At 44.4% G+C, this 10,177-nt stretch overlaps 1 pseudogene; it reads left to right on the plus strand.

The window, feature by feature from the left end:
- The first annotated feature begins 1,277 nt into the window (after positions 1–1,277).
- LOC110309673 lies at positions 1,278–9,254 on the plus strand (annotated as a pseudogene).
- Positions 9,255–10,177: the final 923 nt, after the last annotated feature.

Below are 10,177 nucleotides of genomic sequence, written 5' to 3' on the forward strand. Positions count from 1 at the left end.
AGGAGGCCTGTGGTCTCCACAGCCACCAATAATGCTCTGCTCTGTGAAGGCACAGGAACTCAAGATAAATGCTTGCCTGAATGTCATTTACAGGAGAGAAGAGAGGAGGAGTCGAAGCAGGGTAAGGCCTGAAGCTGACCGTGTCTGGGAAGGCAGAGGTATCTCCGTCTGTCTCCTTCCCTTCACTGCCTGGCCTTAGTTACACAGCTGGACACTCAGCTCTGAAGTGCGTTCCTCAGCAGTAGCTGAGCTGCACGGTCAAGAGAGGGAGGGGAGCAACTCCCCTACCTCACAAGCAGAGAAAGATGGTTTCCCAAGCTCCTGCAGACAGGTTCCTGGGGCGATGTGAGGACTGGGCCTCCAGGCGGGCTGATTTGAAATGCTTCCAAACGGATATCATGCTTCCAAGCCTTGGCCCCTGGGGCTGAAGCTGAACTGGACTAGGGAGGGGACCAGGGGGCTGGAATTCAGGCGCCCGCCCCCCAGCCAGGAGGGTTTGTTTAACCCCTCAGGGGTGCTGTATGCCTTCCTTGTCAAGGTGGTTTGCGGCTTAGTGAAGCGATATTTATAGAGTGCTCTGTGATTCTTGGGTGAACATTCGTTTTATAAATGAATGATCAAATTTATTAGCAATGAGTAACTAACCCGTCTACATTTATTTTGTTGATAATACAAATTTACAAGGTTTTAATTGCCAGTTTAAAAACCCCAAAACCCATACATAAATACATGGGTAATAAAATATCTCCCCACTGTGCCCTTGACTTCTGTAGTTACACCCGGGCTCATGGGAAGGGTTCAAAGAGGCTTCAGGTGGGTTGGTATAGCTTGCCTAAAGGAACTCAGGGCTAGAAGCAATTGGATTCAAACCCCATTCATGATAATTTTCTGAGTTTCAAACAAAGTGACTCTACTGATAATATTTTGCTTTGCAATGCTTATTAATTATCTATTTTTATTCCCTACATCTGATTTATTATGCCATGACCCTTTGACCTTGCTGCTCCTCCTGTGGTCTTTAGATCACCTGATGCTTGCGAGAACTATGTGATCTTTGTATCATGTGAGACCTGTTGTGTCTGAACCTGGATCTTAAGAGTATCCCAGGCAGAGTGTATGCATATCAAGTTTATGATTGGACACATTGGGATCAAATTGTGGTCATTCCCATTTCAGAGTCAAAAGACTTGAGCTCCAAAGAGACTCAGTACACTTGCCCATGGCAAGCTGAATGTGGTTCTGGTCTGTTGTAGTCAAAGTGCTTAGCCACAAGCCAGATGTTGCAGGTGTGTGGAGTCTACTATGAGAGTCCAGAAGCATGGACTTGTGAGGACAGTGATGACAGTCCTGGGCCCCCAAGGTAGTGACTTCACTGGGCTCTGGTCCAGGGATTGTATACTCAGCTGTGTGTAGCTTCATCTTTTAGAGCTTGTTAGGGGAGACTCATAATACTCTGTCTTGATGGGATACACTTCCAAGAGACCAAGGAACACCTTCAGGCCGTGGCTACAGGTGGCTCAGAATGTATTTATCTGGTGGAGATATATCAGTCTACATATTGCCTATGAAAAAATGAAGCCCTTTAAAAATGAGTGGTTTTATTCCTAGAAATGGAGTCTAAGGTACAGGTGAAATGGTGACTAGAGCATACCTCTTGATAACACCTTCACAAATATTTCGAGTGTTTAAGTTTAAGAACTGTCCTGAACATCTCACACAGAATGTGAATAGATAGAGGAGCCCCTGATAACAAGCAGGAAGAAAGGCTAACAAGTAGGATAAATCGAACCATTCCCATGTAACCCCCTAGCATTCAAAGCAAGCCATATCAGATCTTGGCCTTCACTAGTGAGCTGATTGAACCAGAAGTCATCTGGAGAAAGATTCCCACCGATACCCAAACTATATGACTGCCCTTTGTTCTTGCCTTCAATGGGCTTACTTTATTCAAGACAGGAGGGTTTCATGGGTCAGCCTGGGCATTAGCAATGTCAGGTTCTAGAGTAAGTGCAAAGAGAAAGTAAAAGAAGAGATATTGGGACAGATCACATCCTGATCCACTGGACTTCCTGCCTACAGGTGGTGGGCTGCCTTTGTACTCAGGGAACCTCAGAATCAGCCCACCCATGGCTCAAGTAGGCTGGTGGGTCATAGGTTCTTCATTGATGCAAGAGTGTATGACTCGGATGTTCAGAGAACACAGGTGTTTTAATAAGTAAATCAGCCTTTCTCATACACAGTCTCCTCCCTTTGATTGTCCCACCATAGTTGTCTTAAAGGCACACTTCCCTTCTGTATTTTACCAAAATCCCTCAAAACACCTTCTGAGACCAGGACCTTCTAAATTTATGATCTGTCATCTGGAACTTTCCCTAAGAGAAAATGTATTCCGTAAGAAACATCCCCTAGTGAGTGTTATTTTCAAAGAGTGCACGAGGTCCAGGGAAAGAGATGGCCTCCCTCAATGGAAGCACAAACAATGGGATTGACACCAGCCAAACCTCATCTTAGGCAATGAGAACTGCTCCCGAGGCTCTTCACAATTGCCCTTTGTTTCTCATTCTGTTAGAAATTATGGGATCATGGAATGAATATGAATTTAGGGATATGGTTTCATCTTTCTGGGTGTCCTCTCATGAGATGGCTGTACCCTAAACGAACCTAGGCCACCCAACAAACAAGACAGATTCCTGGCTCTGTCTTTGCACACATCCAAAGTGTGCTTATGGAATAACAGTCAGCTTTTGCTGCTGGATATAGAAATGGGCAAACCCTACGGGTTCTTGCCCTTGCGGTGTGCCACATAAGACAACTGATGGCAAACAGGTTTAATAAGGGCAGACAGTGTCCCATGGTTCAAACACGGACATCTATTCTACCCCAGTGCATGAATGTTCATTCTGAATGTTTATGAACTTCCCAGGAACGAAGTTCAGAATGCTTCACTATGAAGAATCTATCTATCTATCTATCTATCTATCTATCTATCTATCTATCCCCACCCAGTAAAGAGATAAATAACATTTCCATGTTAAATAGATCTTATTAGAGATTATCTATAAAAGGCATATACAACAATACCCCCAAACTCAAAAGGATCAATATAGCATATCCTGATGTGGAAAATGCTTGTAGATGTGGTTGTTTCCTCTTCTGAATGCTGCAGCTCCCACAGATGGGAACCCATGATGAAATCTGAGGCTCTGGAGGAAGGTAGAGACAAAGGGTATGCATGTTAGAGAAATGATTAGCTAAGTTGGGCAATGAACTCCCTTGGAGGAGGTGGTGTTTAGTTAGGTGAAGGATCTGAATTTACCCAAGGAGGTCATAGGAAAGAACCATACAGAAAATTAATTAAAAGAAAACAAGTGAAGACCCTTATTTGGCCCAGGAGTTGCATGCTTTTGAGACCAGCAGCAAGAAGGTCAGTGCAAGAGCCTGGTGACACAGCGTTGCAAAGTAGAGTATGCTGTGATGGTTTTGGAAATCAATGGTACTAGGCCATGCAGTTTATGGATCTGCCAAGAGAATCTACTTCAGTAGTAGCCCTCAGCAGCAGTCTAAGAAGCAGGGCTTAGAAGTTAGACCTGGAAGCAGAATTGCACATAGGAAACTGTGGAGATCACTGGAAGCAAAGATGCCTAGGCCATGTGGTAGATCTACAGGAAGCAATTCAAGCTTTATTTCTAGTGTTAAAGTTAACAGAATGGGTGGAGGGTTCGTCAGGGATGGTGTTAGATTTTTAGTTTAATGACCCAGTGGGGAGCTGTGTGGATTACTTCAGAAACTAGTTTGAAGATGAAGCAAGCACAGAAGCCTCATCATGCTGGGGATCAGAAGAGAGTCTTTGCAGGCTTCAGTCCCCATGGCCTCCATGTCGCCTCAGGCCCTGCCTCCCAGCACCAGCCACCGTGGTTGGGCTCCTTTCTAGCATGTGGATTTTAGAGACACTGACTCTAAGTGGACTCTCCTGCCTCTTGATTGCCAAAGAATCATGGGCTGGATCCCTCTAGTCTCTTCCCCTGTCAGTCCTTAGCCTTCTCTGTGACTCAAGTCTTCTTCTGTGTCACACTCACAAAGGACATTTGTCACTGAATTTAGACGAAGGGGTTTATCTAGTGAGTTTCCCCTCAAGATCCCTTAAAGTGATCATCTCTATAGAGACTTTCTTCCAGTGGGGCCACAACAGGTGCCAGCTGCAATGTGGGCTAGGTGGCTGGTGCAGGTGTATAGACTATTTGCTAACATTTCTTAGTCATCACTCCCCTGTGTCTGCTGCAGTACATTGGTCTTTCTAGACTGATGGTGGACTCTCCTGAATGAGAGAGAGAGAGAGAGAGAGAGAGAGAGAGAGAGAGAGAGAGAGAACAAGTATGTGTTATGTGTGTCACATGTATGTCTGTGTGTGTCTATGAGTCCACCTCACAAATAATTTTTCATACACCTTGTAGAGTCTTTTGAAGCAATGCATTGAACCACAGATGGGGCGAGGCTGACTCTGGCTAGTCATTTGAACCTTCACACAAGAGCCACAACCTAAAGTATCTGAGCTGGTAGTTCACAGCTTTGTCACCAGATCTGCACACAAGCTACCCATAAGCCCTGGGTCTTCCGGTTTGCCTTACTACCAGTTATCCATCACTTTTTTTTTTTTTTACATTTCAAATGTTATCTCCCTTCCTAGTTTCCCCTCCGAAAACCCCTATCTCATCCCCTCCCACCAACCCACTCCCACCTCACTGCCCTAATGTTCCCATACAATGGGGCATTGAGCCTCCAGAGGACCAAAGACCTCCCCTCTCTTTGATGCTGGACAAGGCCATCCTCTGCTATATATGCAGCTGGAGCCATGGGTCCCTCCATGTGTACTCTGGTTGGTGGCTTATGCACCATATTAATGCACCATTCATTCAACCCAGCCCCCATTCCTAAAATTTAAAGTTAAAGAATAGAGTTGTTCCTTATGCAGATCTGTAACTAAGTCTGCTATGATTTGCTGTCTGATGGGCATTTCAAAACTCTCACTGCCATTTCTTGGCATATTCCTGGAAGAGTAGGCAAGATAAGGTTGGTTTGAACCATCTGTCTTTTTTTTTCCAATTTTTTATTAGGTATTTTCTTCATTTCCATTTCAAATGCTATCCTGAAAGTACCCTATACCCTTCCCCCTGCTTTGCTCTTCTACCCACCCACTCCCGCTTCTTGGCCCTAGTGTTTCCCTGTACTGAGGCATATAAAGTTTGCAAGACCATTGCTCTTCCCAATGATGAATGACTAGGCCATCTTCTGCTACATGTGCAGCTAGAGACACGAGCTCTGGGGTACTGGTTAGTCCATATTGTTGCTCCACCTATAGGGTTGCAGACCTCTTCAGCTCCTTGGGTACTTTCTCTAGCTCCTCCATTGGGGGCCCTGTATTCCATCTAATAGCTGACTGTGAGCATCCACTTCTGTGTTTGCCAGGCACTGGCATAGCCTCATACGGGACAGTTATCAGGGTCCTTTGAGCAAAATCTTGCTGGCATATGCAATAGTGTCTGTGTTTGATGGCTGATTATGGGATGGATCCCCAGGTGCAGCAGTCTCTGGATGGTCCATCCTTTTGTCTCAGCTCCAAACTTTGTCTCTGTAACTCCTTCCATGGGTGTTTTGTTCCCAATTCTAAGAAGAGGCGAAGTGTCCACACTTTGGTCTTTATTCTTCTTGAGTTTCATGTGTTTTGCAAATTGTATCTTGGGTATTCTAAGTTTCTGGGCTAATATCCACTTATCAGTGAGTACATATCATGTGAGTTCTTTTGTGATTGGGTTACCTCACTCAGGAGGATGCCCTCCAAATCTAGCCATTTGCCTAGGAATTTCATAAATTCATTGTTTAACATCTCTTTATCAAAGAGAAAGCCTAGAGAGGTGTCTGTAGGCTACCTTCCTGGAGGAGAGGGCACAGAGCTTCTTGGTGCCACACTTCTTCAAATGCCACCACAGCCTGGGCAAGCAGCTGTTCCACTTTTGCAGCAGGCCCTATAGTTCACCACTGTTGCATTCTGGTCAGGTGTTCACCTGCTTACTGCTTCTGGGATAATTGTCCTCCTTTTCCCTCTTGTTTTTATCATCTCTGTAATTTGTCTTTTTTTTTTTTAATTTCACCATTCTGGGGAACTTAGAGGCAGTTTTCTGTACACCGTCCCCGGTTTGAAACCATACTACATCCTATCCAGATGCCCACACAGTAGACATCTTTCTGCATCCTCATTTCCACTTCCTGGAGGCCCAGCACTGCTTACACACAGTTCCCTGCATGGTCCTGACCTGATGGATGTACTAGAGTAGGTAGTTCTGTTGGCTCATGATCCTGCGTGTATTCTGCAGCAGCTCCTTCAGGACATGGGAAAGCACTTGGTCACCAGGTTGATAAGGTAGCTGCCACACAGGAAGCAGGATATATAGGCATTTATGTCCCAAAGCTTAGTCTTTCTGTTCACATCTTTGGCTTCTCTCATGGACATCTTAGAGCCCTTCCTCACCCCATAGCATGGGAGTGTCAAGCCATCAAACATGAACTGAGCCTTCTGGCCTCACAACCCTGGCTGGTGTCTGTACTTCCCTTCTAGCTTGTACTTCTTTTCCATTGAAAATGCAAGCCTAGCCTCCAGATTAGATTGTAAGGCTTGTATGCTGGGAGACTAGAAGAGGCCTATGTGTCCTAGGAAAGGCATTGCTTCTTCCAGTCCCCCCCCCAAAGATAAGGAGAAAGATAACATTGTCCTTGAATGGGGTCTGCAACCCTATAGGTGGAACAACAATATGAACTAACCAGTACCCTCAGAGCTCGTGTCTCTAGCTTCATATGGAACAAAAGATGGCCTAGTTGGCCATCATTGGGAAGGAGGCCTCTTGGTCTTGCAAACTTTATATGCCTCAGTACAGGGGAACGCCAGGGCCAAGAAGTGGGAGTGGGTGGGTAGGGGAGCAAGGCGGGGGTGGGGTAGGGGGGAGGGTATAGGGTACTTTCAGGATAGCATTTGAAATGTAAATTAAGAAAATATCTAATAAAAAATAAAACAAAATAAAAAGATAACATTGTCCTTGTAATATGTCATCAATGAAGCCCAAAGCATTTTCTATCTTTTGATATAAGTAAATGAATAAATGTAGATGTTAGTATGGCTGTCCAGAGGAGCAGGCCCAAGCTCACTTTGGAGATTGGGATTTTCAATAGAACAGGATTGTTACAAAAGTTTGTAAAGAAAGGAACCCAGATACCACTCGGAACTCGAGGTGTCGGGAATGGGGGCCATGGGCCAGTGATGAACCCGGGGCCTGGGAGAGGGGAAAATCTGGCTTAGCTCAGGGGTGAGTGTCCTGAGTGTAGAGGACCTTTTTCAGGAGACTTAGGCAGACTTCTGTATGACAAAGGCTTCCCCACATGGAGGTTCTTGATGAGAGAGAGAGTCCTTAGTTGTCTAAACTGTTTATTCATCATGGAAAAATGGTGCATACAACTTACTCAGGGTGGACCAGAGATTAAATACCTTTTGCAGGAAGGAATGTCTGGGAAGGGAAGCTTATTGGCTAAGCCCTCAGGACCAGCTCATCTAGATACCTCATTCGCATGAAGAACTCTGTGCTCTGTATTACATGACTAGCTGCCCCAATCCTCATGTGAGGTGTCATGGTCATGTGCTCCAAGACAAGAACCAGGTTAGATGTAGATGAACCATCTACAGTTCTCAGATATGAGAATTTCCAGGGTTTCTGAATCCACTTAACTTCTCCAGGTTTTTGTCTGGTGACCCCGCTCCTCTTGCCCCACATGTCATGGTCTTCCAACAGTCGTAGGGATTGCCTGTGGATCCTTTCCAGCTAGCCAACTGGTGAAGGGAGAATAAGCAAGAATGCAAAACAGTATGTGTTAGGGACAGTTCCTAGAGCACTTCTGCCCACATGCTGGAGGGATAAAGTAGTTATATGGTCATAGCTGGATGTAAGGAGCCTGCACAGTACAGCTTGAAGTGGTGGTTATGGGTTCCTCTTCCACAGGATAGGGTTCTTGAAAGTTGTCAAGAACAAGGCCTACCTTTAAAGACACCAAGTGAGATTTTGAAGGTGGCAATAGGGTAAAACTGGCCACTATGCATGGAAATGATTGGTGATCCAGAATAAAAGGAAGTACAACACACCCAAATATAAGATGATAGTTCATGTAATTAACAAAGAAGTTATCTACCAATGCATATGCATATTGCATATGCCTGTATAGAAGGGAATATGATAGTCTGCACAGTATATGCACATGAACTTTCAAACTGTGGTGTGAAAGTTGGCTTGACAAGTTATGCTGCAGTCTATTGCACTAGCCTGTGGCTGGCCCACAGGCTTCTGAATAGGTTTGGTATGGACAAGATCTATGAAGGCCAGGTAGAAGTGACTGGAGAGGAATAGAATGTAGAAAGCATTGACAGTCAGCCTGGTGCCTTTACCTGCTATTTGGATGCAGGTCTTGTTCAATTTACAACTGGCAATAAAGTTTTTGGGGCCCTGAAGGGGGATGTGGATAGAGGCTTGTCCTTATAATACCAAATGATTGCCTGGTTATGACTCTGAAAGCAAGGAGTTCAATGCAGAGGTACATCGGAAGCGAGGCTACATGTGCTACCTAATGGAGGAAGATGAAGATGCATATAAGATACAGTTCTCTTAGTACTCAAGAGCAATGTAACTCCAGACACGATGGAGGAGATGTATAAGAAAGCTCATGCTGCTATCCGATAGAATCCAGTCTATGAGAATAAGCCCAAGAGAGAAGTGAAGTAAAATGTGAGAAGCCCTTGCAGAGTGGCAGTTGCAGAGTGGCAGTTGGCTACAGCTGGCCACCACACATACATAGGCAGTAAAGGTTCTTTTGCCAAGATGAGGTTTTGAGAATTAACCAAAGTTAACCAATCAGATGAGAGACAAGTTAACCAATCAGATGAGAGACAAGTTAACCAATCAGATGAGAGAGAACGCCTCTCCTAGGCCTATATAAGCAGCACCAGTTCTAGGCTTGGGGTCACTTTGCCTCTGCAATCAAGCTCTCCCAATAAACGTGTGCGGAAGGATCCTGTTGCAGCGTCGTTCTTCCTGGCCAGTCGGGCGCGCACAAGAGTAAAAGAGGAAGGACTGTCCCAATATGTGTCTTGCCCAGAGGAAAGATCAAGTTGCTCAAAGATGGCAAGCTTCCTCAGAGCACAGGAATGGGCTGCTGAAAGCTAAAGCAATTTTCTTTGAAGATATTTTTAAAATAAAGACAATAAATGAATAAATATAATGACCAAGCAGGAAAAAAACATGTGGAATCACACAAGGAAAGCTCGGGAGGTCCTACTTTCTTTATCTGTGACCAGATTAAATGCCTTATGTTTGTCCCTCTTAGGGCTATCCCTCCCTGCCTTAATTTCTACCCTTCTCTTCCCTCATTTCTTCTCCCACTACTTCTTCACTTCCCTTAGAATCTGTTTGTGGCTGACTCTTTGGACAGCATGGCTACCCAAAGCTCTTTAGAACTAGTTTCTGTCCTGTGAGCTGCTTTCATACTACCTAAGTTGACAGAGGAAAAATATTAGAGCAAAAAATAAATTAAAAAAAAGCAAGAATTGTGCCTCTTTGACAGCAGCCAGGGCAAGGAAGTTCTGCACTGTACTCTGAAGCTGAATGGGCCTAGAACATTTGGCTCATGTATGTGTGACTTTAAAGTGGTATTTAATTAAAAAGTTGCAAGCTCATGAAACAAAGGATTCCGTTGGGCTCTCCCTTGTACAGTTCCAGTTTCTAGGAAATAATAATGTGTGATTTATGGGCTTCTTTTCCACAGAAGTATGGAAGTTATATGTAGTTCGTGTTTGAATGAGAAAGAAAAATCCCCTATGGGAGCTCATTATCTGTCTGGCTAACAAACGACAAAGGACAAATCTGGAAACATCTTTCTTGGTCAGCTAATATTTATGACACATCCCGATGGTAGAACATTATTCTCAGGACAGGCTCTGGAGTTTATTATTGTTATTATTTTTTGTCTTCTCATTCTTCATGAATGCATCATTTAAAAAAAAAGTTTTGGGCCAGATGTATGCTTTTTTCCTTTAGGGTCATTGGTGGAAAAGAAGTCCTATATAACCATGAATGGGTCTTTGTGCAGC

The sequence above is a fragment of the Mus caroli genome, chromosome 14 (genome assembly GCF_900094665.2).
Source record: "Mus caroli chromosome 14, CAROLI_EIJ_v1.1, whole genome shotgun sequence".
NCBI classification, from domain to species: Eukaryota; Metazoa; Chordata; class Mammalia; order Rodentia; family Muridae; genus Mus; species Mus caroli.